This window comes from Schistocerca serialis, chromosome 2 (genome assembly GCF_023864345.2).
Source record: "Schistocerca serialis cubense isolate TAMUIC-IGC-003099 chromosome 2, iqSchSeri2.2, whole genome shotgun sequence".
Classification (NCBI taxonomy): Eukaryota; Metazoa; Arthropoda; class Insecta; order Orthoptera; family Acrididae; genus Schistocerca; species Schistocerca serialis.
In genome coordinates, this window is record NC_064639.1 from 906,634,131 (window position 1) to 906,644,220 (window position 10,090).

Consider the following 10,090-nt stretch of genomic DNA (forward strand, 5'->3'; position numbering starts at 1 on the left):
ATACGTTAGCTTTGTAACTGATGTCGCATATCGTCAAAACATCGAGATACCGTAACGTAGCATCCTGTGGTGTGATAGCTACACGTAGTACGTTAAGATGCTTGTATTCAGTAACCCTGTGTAGTTGGGGTAGTAAACAACAGCGATTAACAAGATAAAGTTCCTTTAAATAAAACCTCAGAGCTTCAAAATCCATCCCAAATAGAGAAATAATAATAAACACAGCTGAATGGAGGTAAAATGATGAGAGACTAGATTGTATATATTCTCTATAGTAAAATTAGTTTGTTTAGTTCCTTTCAGTATGTAGCCAGATAAGGTAGGTTTACTGCTGATGATCACAGTACGCACAATGCGCACAAAGTAACGTGGCCCGTACCTGAGTCAATGGCTTGGCTGTGGAAGGAACAACGGCAGTGGTGGGGGGCTCCATTGTGAACGGCCACTGTGCAGTAAGGCAGGCGCAGTTCAAGAGCTGAAGCCTATGCACAACTCAATTTCTCTTATAACTTGTGAGCAACACTTAGTGAGTCTGCAAACGACCGCATTAACAGGTTGTGTCAGTAAGACCGATAATTCCACAAATACACACTCTAAGACAAAAAAAAGGGGGAATTAGCAGATGTGATATACATGTACAACAATCAAATGGTTATAGTCTCAGAAAAATTCGATCAACACATATAGCTTGCCAAATTCAGCGAGTCAATAAGGTGTTGGTCCACCTCTGGCCCTTAAGAAGGTACACTCCTGGAAATGGAAAAAAGAACACATTGACACCGGTGTGTCAGACCCACCATACTTGCTCCGGACACTGCGACAAGGCTGTACAAGCAATGATCACACGCACGGCACAGCGGACACACCAGGAACCGCGGTGTTGGCCGTCGAATGGCGCTAGCTGCGCCGCATTTGTGCACCGCCGCCGTCAGTGTCAGCCAGTTTGCCGTGGCATACGGAGCTCCATCGCAGTCTTTAACACTGGTAGCATGCCGCGACAGCGTGGACGTGAACCGTATGTGCAGTTGACGGACTTTGAGCGAGGGCGTATAGTGGGCATGCGGGAGGCCTGGTGGACGTACCGCCGAATTGCTCAACAAGTGGGGCGTGAGGTCTCCACAGTACATCGATGTTGTCGCCAGTGGTCGGCGGAAGGTGTACGTGCCCGTCGACCTGGGACCGGACCGCAGCGACGCACGGATGCACGCCAAGACCGTAGGATCCTACGCAGTGCCGTAGGGGACCGCACCGCCACTTCCCAGCAAATTAGGGACACTGTTGCTCCTGGGGTATCGGCGAGGACCATTCGCAACCGTCTCCATGAAGCTGGGCTACGGTCCCGCACACCGTTAGACCGTCTTCCGCTCACGCCCCAACATCGTGCAGCCCGCCTCCAGTGGTGTCGCGACAGGCGTGAATGGAGGGACGAATGGAGACGTGTCGTCTTCAGCGATGAGAGTCGCTTCTGCCTTGGTGCCAATGATGGTCGTATGCGTGTTTGGCGCCGTGCAGGTGAGCGCCACAATCAGGACTGCATACGACCGAGGCACACAGGGCCAACACCCGGCATCATGGTGTGGGGAGCGATCTCCTACACTGGCCGTACACCACTGATGATCGTCGAGGGGACACTGAATAGTGCACGGTACATCCAAACCGTCATCGAACCCATCGTTCTACCATTCCTAGACCGGCAAGGGAACTTGCTGTTCCAACAGGACAATGCACGTCCGCATGTATCCCGTGCCACCCAACGTGCTCTAGAAGGTGTAAGTCAACTACCCTGGCCAGCAAGATCTCCGGATCTGTCCCCCATTGAGCATGTTTGGGACTGGATGAAGCGTCGTCTCACGCGGTCTCCACGCCCAGCACGAACGCTGGTCCAACTGAGGCGCCAGGTGGAAATGGCATGGCAAGCCGTTCCACAGGACTACATCCAGCATCTCTACGATCGTCTCCATGGGAGAATAGCAGCCTGCATTGCTGCGAAAGGTGGATATACACTGTACTAGTGCCGACATTGTGCATGCTCTGTTGCCTGTTTTTATGTGCCTGTGGTTCTGTCAGTGTGATCATGTGATGTATCTGATCCCAGGAATGTGTCAATAAAGTTTCCCCTTCCTGGGACAATGAATTTGTTCTTATTTCAATTTCCAGGAGTGTAGTTTCTTTGTCTTGGCAGTGATTGACAGAGTTGTTGGATGTTCTCGTGAGGGATATAGTGCCAAATTGTGTCCAATTTTCGTGTTCAATCGTCAAAATCCTGAGATGGTTGGAGGTTGCACATGACTGTCAGGCTATGTGGTGGGCAAGAATGGGGGTGGTATCCTACTGTTGTGTGGGGCGTCTCCATGGACATCTTCGGCCAGGAATCTCATTGACTAGAGTATTACTGTCTTCAGTGATGAATCCCGCTTCGAACCGAACCCCTATGACTGTCGAGTCTAGAGACAGCGGTGATATACCAACCTGAATGTCACCCGACATACAGTCCAACAACCAGGAGTGATGATCAGCGGTACCAAAGAAATTCTATGCCCCTCTTGATGGCCTTATCGGCAAGCCATCATGAGCTTATATTTCAGTAAAATAATGCTTGCACGCGCACGGCAAGAGTTACCATGGTCGCCGGACCACTCCCCAACTGAGAACGTCTGATGTATTATGGGCACGGCCCTCCAGTTGTAAGTGATGTTCGTTCTACACTACTTTGGATTGTTGCCAAATTTATTCAAGATGGCGGTTCTTCTTGGGTGGTGCTCCTACTTCCTCTCCATGGGGATAGATGTGGCAAACTTCTTCCTCCTCCCTGACTTCTGCCACCTCCTCCATACCTCTCCCTCCCCTCACATCCCCTCCCCATCACTCCCCCCACTTGTGAATTTATGGGAAAAAGACGCAGTCTGTGCTGAGAGGAAGGACGTAAGGCACTGTCTTGGGAATTGTGTTCATTTATTTTTGTGTGTATTATCCTGCTGGAAGAATTTCCTAAATTTGGTGAGGAAACCGAATTGACAATTACCCCATAGCCTTGATGCTTGAAATTCAAATAAATACAACTTCCTAAAATTGGAAGGATGATAGAAAAACAGTCTCATGAATAAATGGATCTCATAACACGAATTGGGCAGTAAATTCGAGCAATATTTCGTTTATTAATTTAAACATTAATTAAATTGCTGAGAAATATGTTCAATTGATGAGGTGTTGGTACTGGACAGAAAGGAGTTCAATGAGTGTGCTACCTGTAATCATACAGGTGAAGAATGCATTCATAGCCTTCTGCACAAGAAATGGCAGGATTTGACAATGGATGAACGTATGGGGAATACTTCTCAACAAATAATGGTGATGCAGCAGGGTGGATTGAGGATGCATTTCACAATTCATAGAGACTACTGCCTGTGCTGGCACTGTTCACATTTTTTGAAATGGCCTGTCAGTCCACTGTGCAGGAGACAATTTCATCCTATTCCATTACACCAGACTGAATGAACCAGAGGTGCTCGCCTTAGTGTATGCAGGTCAACTGAGAACACTTGAAACGTGTTTTGTTCCCCTTTCCGTTTGAAAGTGTGTATATATTCACCGTGTTGTGTGCTCTAGTTCACAACACCACTCGAAATTGGAGGGGAACTGTCCTACATCCGTTGCTGGAAGAATTTCCTCCTACTGATGTACAAGTGTACAGCTGCTGAGGAACTTTTACAGGCATACATGGATATACGTGGTACGGAGGGATGGGACAGCAAACTATCAGTGAAGTGTAGGAAGAGCTCCTACCGATCTACAAGTGTACGTATATGCATACATACGTACGTGGTAAGAAAGGATATGGCAGCAAACTATCACTGAAGTGTAGGAAGGCCAATATACACTACCACAACTGACTGAAAATGTTTCACTGCTATAATTACACATAGAATTTGTCATGAACAAATAACCACTTGTAAACAGTGGACAGTGTCATTCATGTCTTTCCAGAGTGCCTGCAATACATGTGGAAACGTGAACTATGGCGATGTTATTACCATATGCGCCAAAATACGACCAACGTGCTGTTGTTCTTTCCTTGGCTGCCGAAAGACAAACCCCGCTAGACATCCATCGTAGAATGAAGATTTTACAAAAGGCAGCATGTCTGTTGATAACCACCGTTGTGGAATGGTGCGCCAAGTTCCGTGCTGGTCGCAACACGACACAAGAAGCTGGTCGATCTAGCAGGCTAGCCTCATCCATTACAAACAACCAGCGGCCGTTTGATGATGCGATTAGGGCGGACCTGCACATAACCAGTCGTTTGCTATCAAAGGATCTCTGCATCAGCTACGGTAGCGTGCAACATGCTACCTGGTAGGAGTTAGCCTACTGTAAGGTCTGCAGCCAGTAAATGTCGATCTTTCCAACGTGCGTGCGGTAAAAGCAGAAACAAGGAGGAGATTAGTGTTTAACGTCCCGTCGGCAACGAGGTCATTAGAGACGGAGCGCAAGCTCGGGTTAGGGAAGGATGGGGAAGGAAATCGGCCGTGCCCTTTCAAAGGATCCATCCTGGCATTTGCCTGAAGCGATTTAGGAAAATCACGGAAAACCTAAATCAGGATGGCCGGAGACGGAATTGAACCGTCGTCCTCCCGAATGCGAGTCCAATGTGCTAACCACTGCGCCACCCCGCTCGGTAAAAGCGGGAACATAAACTATGGCGACGTTATTATCAAATTCGCGAAAACATGCCTGAAGCGTGTAACGCGTTTCACTGTCGAAGACCAGACGTTCCTCGATCGCATTTTTGCAAGCGACAAAAGCTGGTACCGCCACTGGGAACTGGAGTCGAAAGCGTTGACGATGCAGTGGTATCATCCATCGTGCCCTCGTCCCAGGAAGTTCAAGAGCCAGCCACCTGCCGAGAAGGTGATGTTCATACTGTTCTACTTCTACATCTACATATATACTCTTCTAGCCACCAAGAGGTGTGTGGCGGAGGGCACAAATCGCGCTAAAGTCATATTCCCCCTCCCCCCCCCCCCCCCCCCCCTCTGTGTTCCATTCGCGGATCGCGCGAGGGAAAAACGACTGTCTGAACGCCTCAGTACAAGCTCTAATTTCCCTTATCTTCGAATGGTGATCATTGCGCGATTTGGAAGTTGGTGGTAATTATATACGCTCTACATCCTCGGTGAAGATCGAATTTCGGAATTTAGTGAGCAGCCCCTTCCGTTTAGCTCGCCTCTATCTGCAAGGCTAAATGTACCAGTCGCGAATCTTGCCGCTCTTCTTTGGACCTTCTCAATGTCTTGAATCAGACCCAACTGCTAAGGGTGCCATACAGACGAACAATACTCTTTAAGACTGGACGAACTAACGTATTGTAAGCTATTTCCTTTGTTGAAGAACTGCATTGCTTCAGGATTCTACCAATAAACCACAATCTAGAGTTCGCCTTACCCGTTACTTGTTTAATCTGATCATTCCATTTGAGATTATTTCAAATTGAGAAAAATCATTGTAATAACACAACTGCACGTTTGTTCGCCTTGATGCATGGATAAAGACTAAGCAGTTTAGAACCAGTCTAACTCTCCTCCTACCCACATCCTCCTTCCCTGTACTCCCCCCTTAGGTAGGGATACCGGTTTTCAAGGCCTATTCTAATCTGGTACTGACAGTACACAAAGAGATCCCTGCTGGCAGGGATAAACTGTTTCCGGTCTGCAGAAATCAGTCACATATGGAGACTCAAGAACCAGAAAGACTGCCACCCCTGGAAGAATAACGAAATACCTGACTATTCGTCATGGACGACGAACTGAATGGTCAAAAGTGGTGTGGTTCATGCACCCATGCTGACTGTTGTTCATTGGCGATGAAGGCTGGAATTTGTACGCCAGTACTGCAACTGGACGTCCACTGAATGGCCACTTATGACCTTTCCAGATTATTCGTGTTTTATGCTCCACCAGACAGATGGCTGTTGGCAAATAAGGCCCTGCAACCATCTTCTGAAGTGTCCAAACCACAGAAGGGAGCTTTGTGGTCTGCGAAATGTTTTTGTGGCATTACTTGGGTTTGCTGATTATTCTAGGAGGCACAATGGATCAACATAAATATGCAGCTTCCCTTGGGGCCCATATCCACCATTACATGCAGTTTGATTTTCCTCGACAAGATGGTATCTACCGGCAGGACAATGCAACGTGTCGCACAGCTCGCAGTATACGCGCACGCTTCGAAAAGCACCAGGATGAATTTACAGCACTCCTCTCGCCACTAGACTCCCTGAATTTAAACCTAATCGAGAATATTTGGGACCATCTCAAGTGGCAGTTCGTACCATGTATTCTGAACCGAGAAACCGAATTTATCTGGCCAAGGCACTCCACATCCCTGTCGGTACCTTAGGGAACCTCATTGACACTCTTCCCTCTCGTTCACGCTGCAAAAGGTGGTTATTCAGGCTTTTGGCAGGTGGTCACATTAATGTGACTGGACCGTGCATATTCCATTTACCTTCAATATATTATACAAAACTTAAACGTGTAGAAAATGAAACATTAACTAATGCTGTAAAAACATAACCTCAAGTCTAACAACAACCAAAATTGAAACTTCCTGGCAGATTAAAACTGTGTGCCGGACCGAGACTCGAACTCGGGACCTTTGCCTTTCAGCGGCAGTGCACACTCCACTCCACAGTGAAAATCTCATTCTGGAAACATCCCTAGGCTGTGGCTAAGCCATGTCTCCGCAATATCCTTTCTTTCAGGAGTGCTAGTTCTGCAAGATTCGCAGGAGAGCTTCTGTTAAGTTTGGAAGGTAGGAGACGAGGTACTGGCAGAAGCAAAGCTGTGAGGACGGGTCGTGAGTCGTGCTTGGGTAGCTCAGTTGGTAGAGCACTTGCCTGCGAAACGCAAAGGTCCCGAGTTCGAGTCTCGGTCCAGCACACAGTTTTAATCTGCCAGAAAGTTGCACATCAGCGCACACTCCGCTGCAGAGTGAAAATCTCATTCTGGAAACATCCCTAGGCTGTGGCTAAGCCATGTCTCCGCAATATCCTTTCTTTCAGGAGTGCTAGTTCTGCAAGATTCGCAGGAGATCTTCTGTTAAGTTTGGAAGGTAGGAGACGAGGTACTGGCAGAAGCAAAGCTGTGAGGAGTGGGCGTGAATCGTGCTTGGGTAGCTCAGTTGGTAGAGCACTTGCCCGCGAAACGCAAAGGTCCCGAGTTCGAGTCTCGGTCCGGCACACAGTTTTAATCTGCCAGGAAGTTGCATATCAGCACACACTCCGCTGCAGAGTGAAAATCTCGTTCTGGAAACAACCAAAATTATAGAAAATTACGGGAACTGCTTATGACGGTCTCTAGTTCGCAATCCCTCATGCGATTCTAAAATCAGACGCAACATTCAGGCATCGACAAAAGCACATCGTGATTTCCTAGGTACGCTAAACTCTGGATACAACACTCTACAATAGAATGTTTGATTGTATGTAATACAGGCCTTAATCTTGATTACTTGAACAAATAAATACTAAGCAATCCACTTAATTAGTTAGGGAAGGGGACTTACGATGCAACAGTGAATTAACGAAAGACAGTCAAAAGTGAAAGTCGCGTGTCGCGTTAACAACTGGGTAGACAGTAGTTTCAAAGACCAATCAAGAAATCTACGCGAGTTATTGTCCCTAGATGCTTACTCAAGCAGCCATCCAATACAAACACACACACACATACACACACACACACACACACACACACACACACCGCCTGCGTACGGAAATTTCCACTAACAGCTAACGATTGCCTGCTATCCTCAAATTTAGATAAATACATAACAAGAGGACCATACGCGGAACGACTGAACATCGTGTAGTTTGTGGCCACAGCACAGCAACAGAAGCAATCAAGTACAATCAATATACAATCAACGACCAGCTTTTGTGGGCCTTTCAGCTGCAGAGTATAGTAATCTCGGACAGCGATTTTCACCTGACGCTAAACGCGAAATGTTATATTCACGCCAGATAAATTGCAGCAGTAAGCGTAGACCAAAGATGGAGATAATAATTCACTCTATCACAAAAACCGGTGCTAATAATGTGCCTCGTCTCACAGATAGCACTGGCTTTGATGATTTATACTTTTAGGAGACGAAATCGCTCGTGAATATACTGTGTTAAACTTTTATTGGCCCTCGCAAAGATGTCTGTAATTGCGATGTGAAACTTTTTGGTCGTCTATTTTATTTTACGTGAACCAGAAACTAAATAAGAGTCTTCGTTAATCAAACAGTTTATTAATGATAGTTGGTGTGACTGTGTGTGTTATATATGAGCCACGTCTACCGCATCTCTCTCTCTCTCTCTCTTTCTCTCTCTCTCTCTGTGTGTGTATGTGGGGGGGGGGGGGGGGGAGGGGGGAGGTGGATTTGCTTGCTCTGAGACTGCATTATTATGTGATATCTACTGCCCTTTTCTTATTAATGATACAGTAGTTGAAAGTTTCCTTTTACTGCACTGACGAGCATTAGTATTTGCATTTCAACCACACACACACACACACACACACATATATATATATATATATATATATATATATATATATATATATATATATACTCCTGAAAATGGAAAAAACAACACATTGACACCGGTGTGTCAGACCCACCATACTTGCTCCGGACACTGCGAGAGGGCTGTACAAGCAATGATCACACGCACGGCACAGCGGACACACCAGGAACCGCGGTGTTGGCCGTCGAATGGCGCTAGCTGCGCAGCATTTGTGCACCGCCGCCGTCAGTGTCAGCCAGTTTGCCGTGGCATACGGAGCTCCATCGCAGTCTTTAACACTGGTAGCATGCCGCGACAGCGTGGACGTGAACTGTATGTGCAGTTGACGGACTTTGAGCGAGGGCGTATAGTGGGCATGCGGGAGGCCTGGTGGACGTACCGCCGAATTGCTCAACACGTGGGCCGTGAGGTCTCCACAGTACATCGATGTTGTCGCCAGTGGTCGGCGGAAGGTGTACGTGCCCGTCGACCTGGGACCGGACCGCAGCGACGCACGGATGCACGCCAAGACCGTAGGATCCTACGCAGTGCCGTAGGGGACCGCACCGCCACTTCCCAGCAAATTAGGGACACTGTTGCTCCTGGGGTATCGGCGAGGACCTTTCGCAACCGTCTCCATGAAGCTGGGCTACGGTCTCGCACACCGTTAGACCGTCTTCCGCTCACGCCCCAACATCGTGCAGCCCGCCTCCAGTAATGTCGCGACAGGTGTGAATGGAGGGACGAATGGAGACGTGTCGTCTTCAGCGATGAGAGTCGCTTCTGCCTTGGTGCCAATGATGGTCGTATGCGTGTTTGGCGCCGTGCAGGTGAGCGCCACAATCAGGACTGCATACGACCGAGGCACACAGGGCCAACACCCGGCATCATGGTGTGGGGAGCGATCTCCTACACTGGCCGTACACCACTGGTGATCGTCGAGGGGACACTGAATAGTGCACGGTACATCCAAACCGTCATCGAACCCATCGTTCTACCATTCCTAGACCGGCAAGGGAACTTGCTGTTCCAACAGGACAATGCACGTCCGCATGTATCCCGTGCCACCCAACGTGCTCTAGAAGGTGTAAGTCAACTACCCTGGCCAGCAAGATCTCCGGATCTGTCCCCCATTGAGCATGTTTGGGACTGGATGAAGTGTCGTCTCACGCGGTCTGCACGTCCAGCACGAATGCTGGTCCAACTGAGGCGCCAGGTGGAAATGGCATGGCAAGCCGTTCCACAGGACTACATCCAGCATCTCTACGATCGTCTCCATGGGAGAATAGCAGCCTGCATTGCTGCGAAAGGTGGATATACACTGTACTAGTGCCGACATTGTGCATGCTCTGTTGCCTGTGTCTATGTGCCTGTGGTTCTGTCAGTGTGATCATGTGATGTATCTGACCCCAGGAATGTGTCAATAAAGTTTCCCCTTCCTGGGACAATGAATTCACGGTGTTCTTATTTCAATTTCCAGGAGTGTATATATATATATATATATATATATATATATATATATATATATATATATACATTGCGATT

General features: G+C 47.9%; 1 non-coding gene across 1 annotated transcript; it reads left to right on the plus strand.

Moving 5' to 3' along the window:
• The first annotated feature begins 6,863 nt into the window (after nucleotides 1-6,863).
• Nucleotides 6,864-6,938, plus strand: Trnar-gcg (transfer RNA arginine (anticodon GCG)). Its single transcript has one exon. It is a non-coding gene; the product is annotated as a tRNA-Arg (tRNA).
• Nucleotides 6,939-10,090: the final 3,152 nt, after the last annotated feature.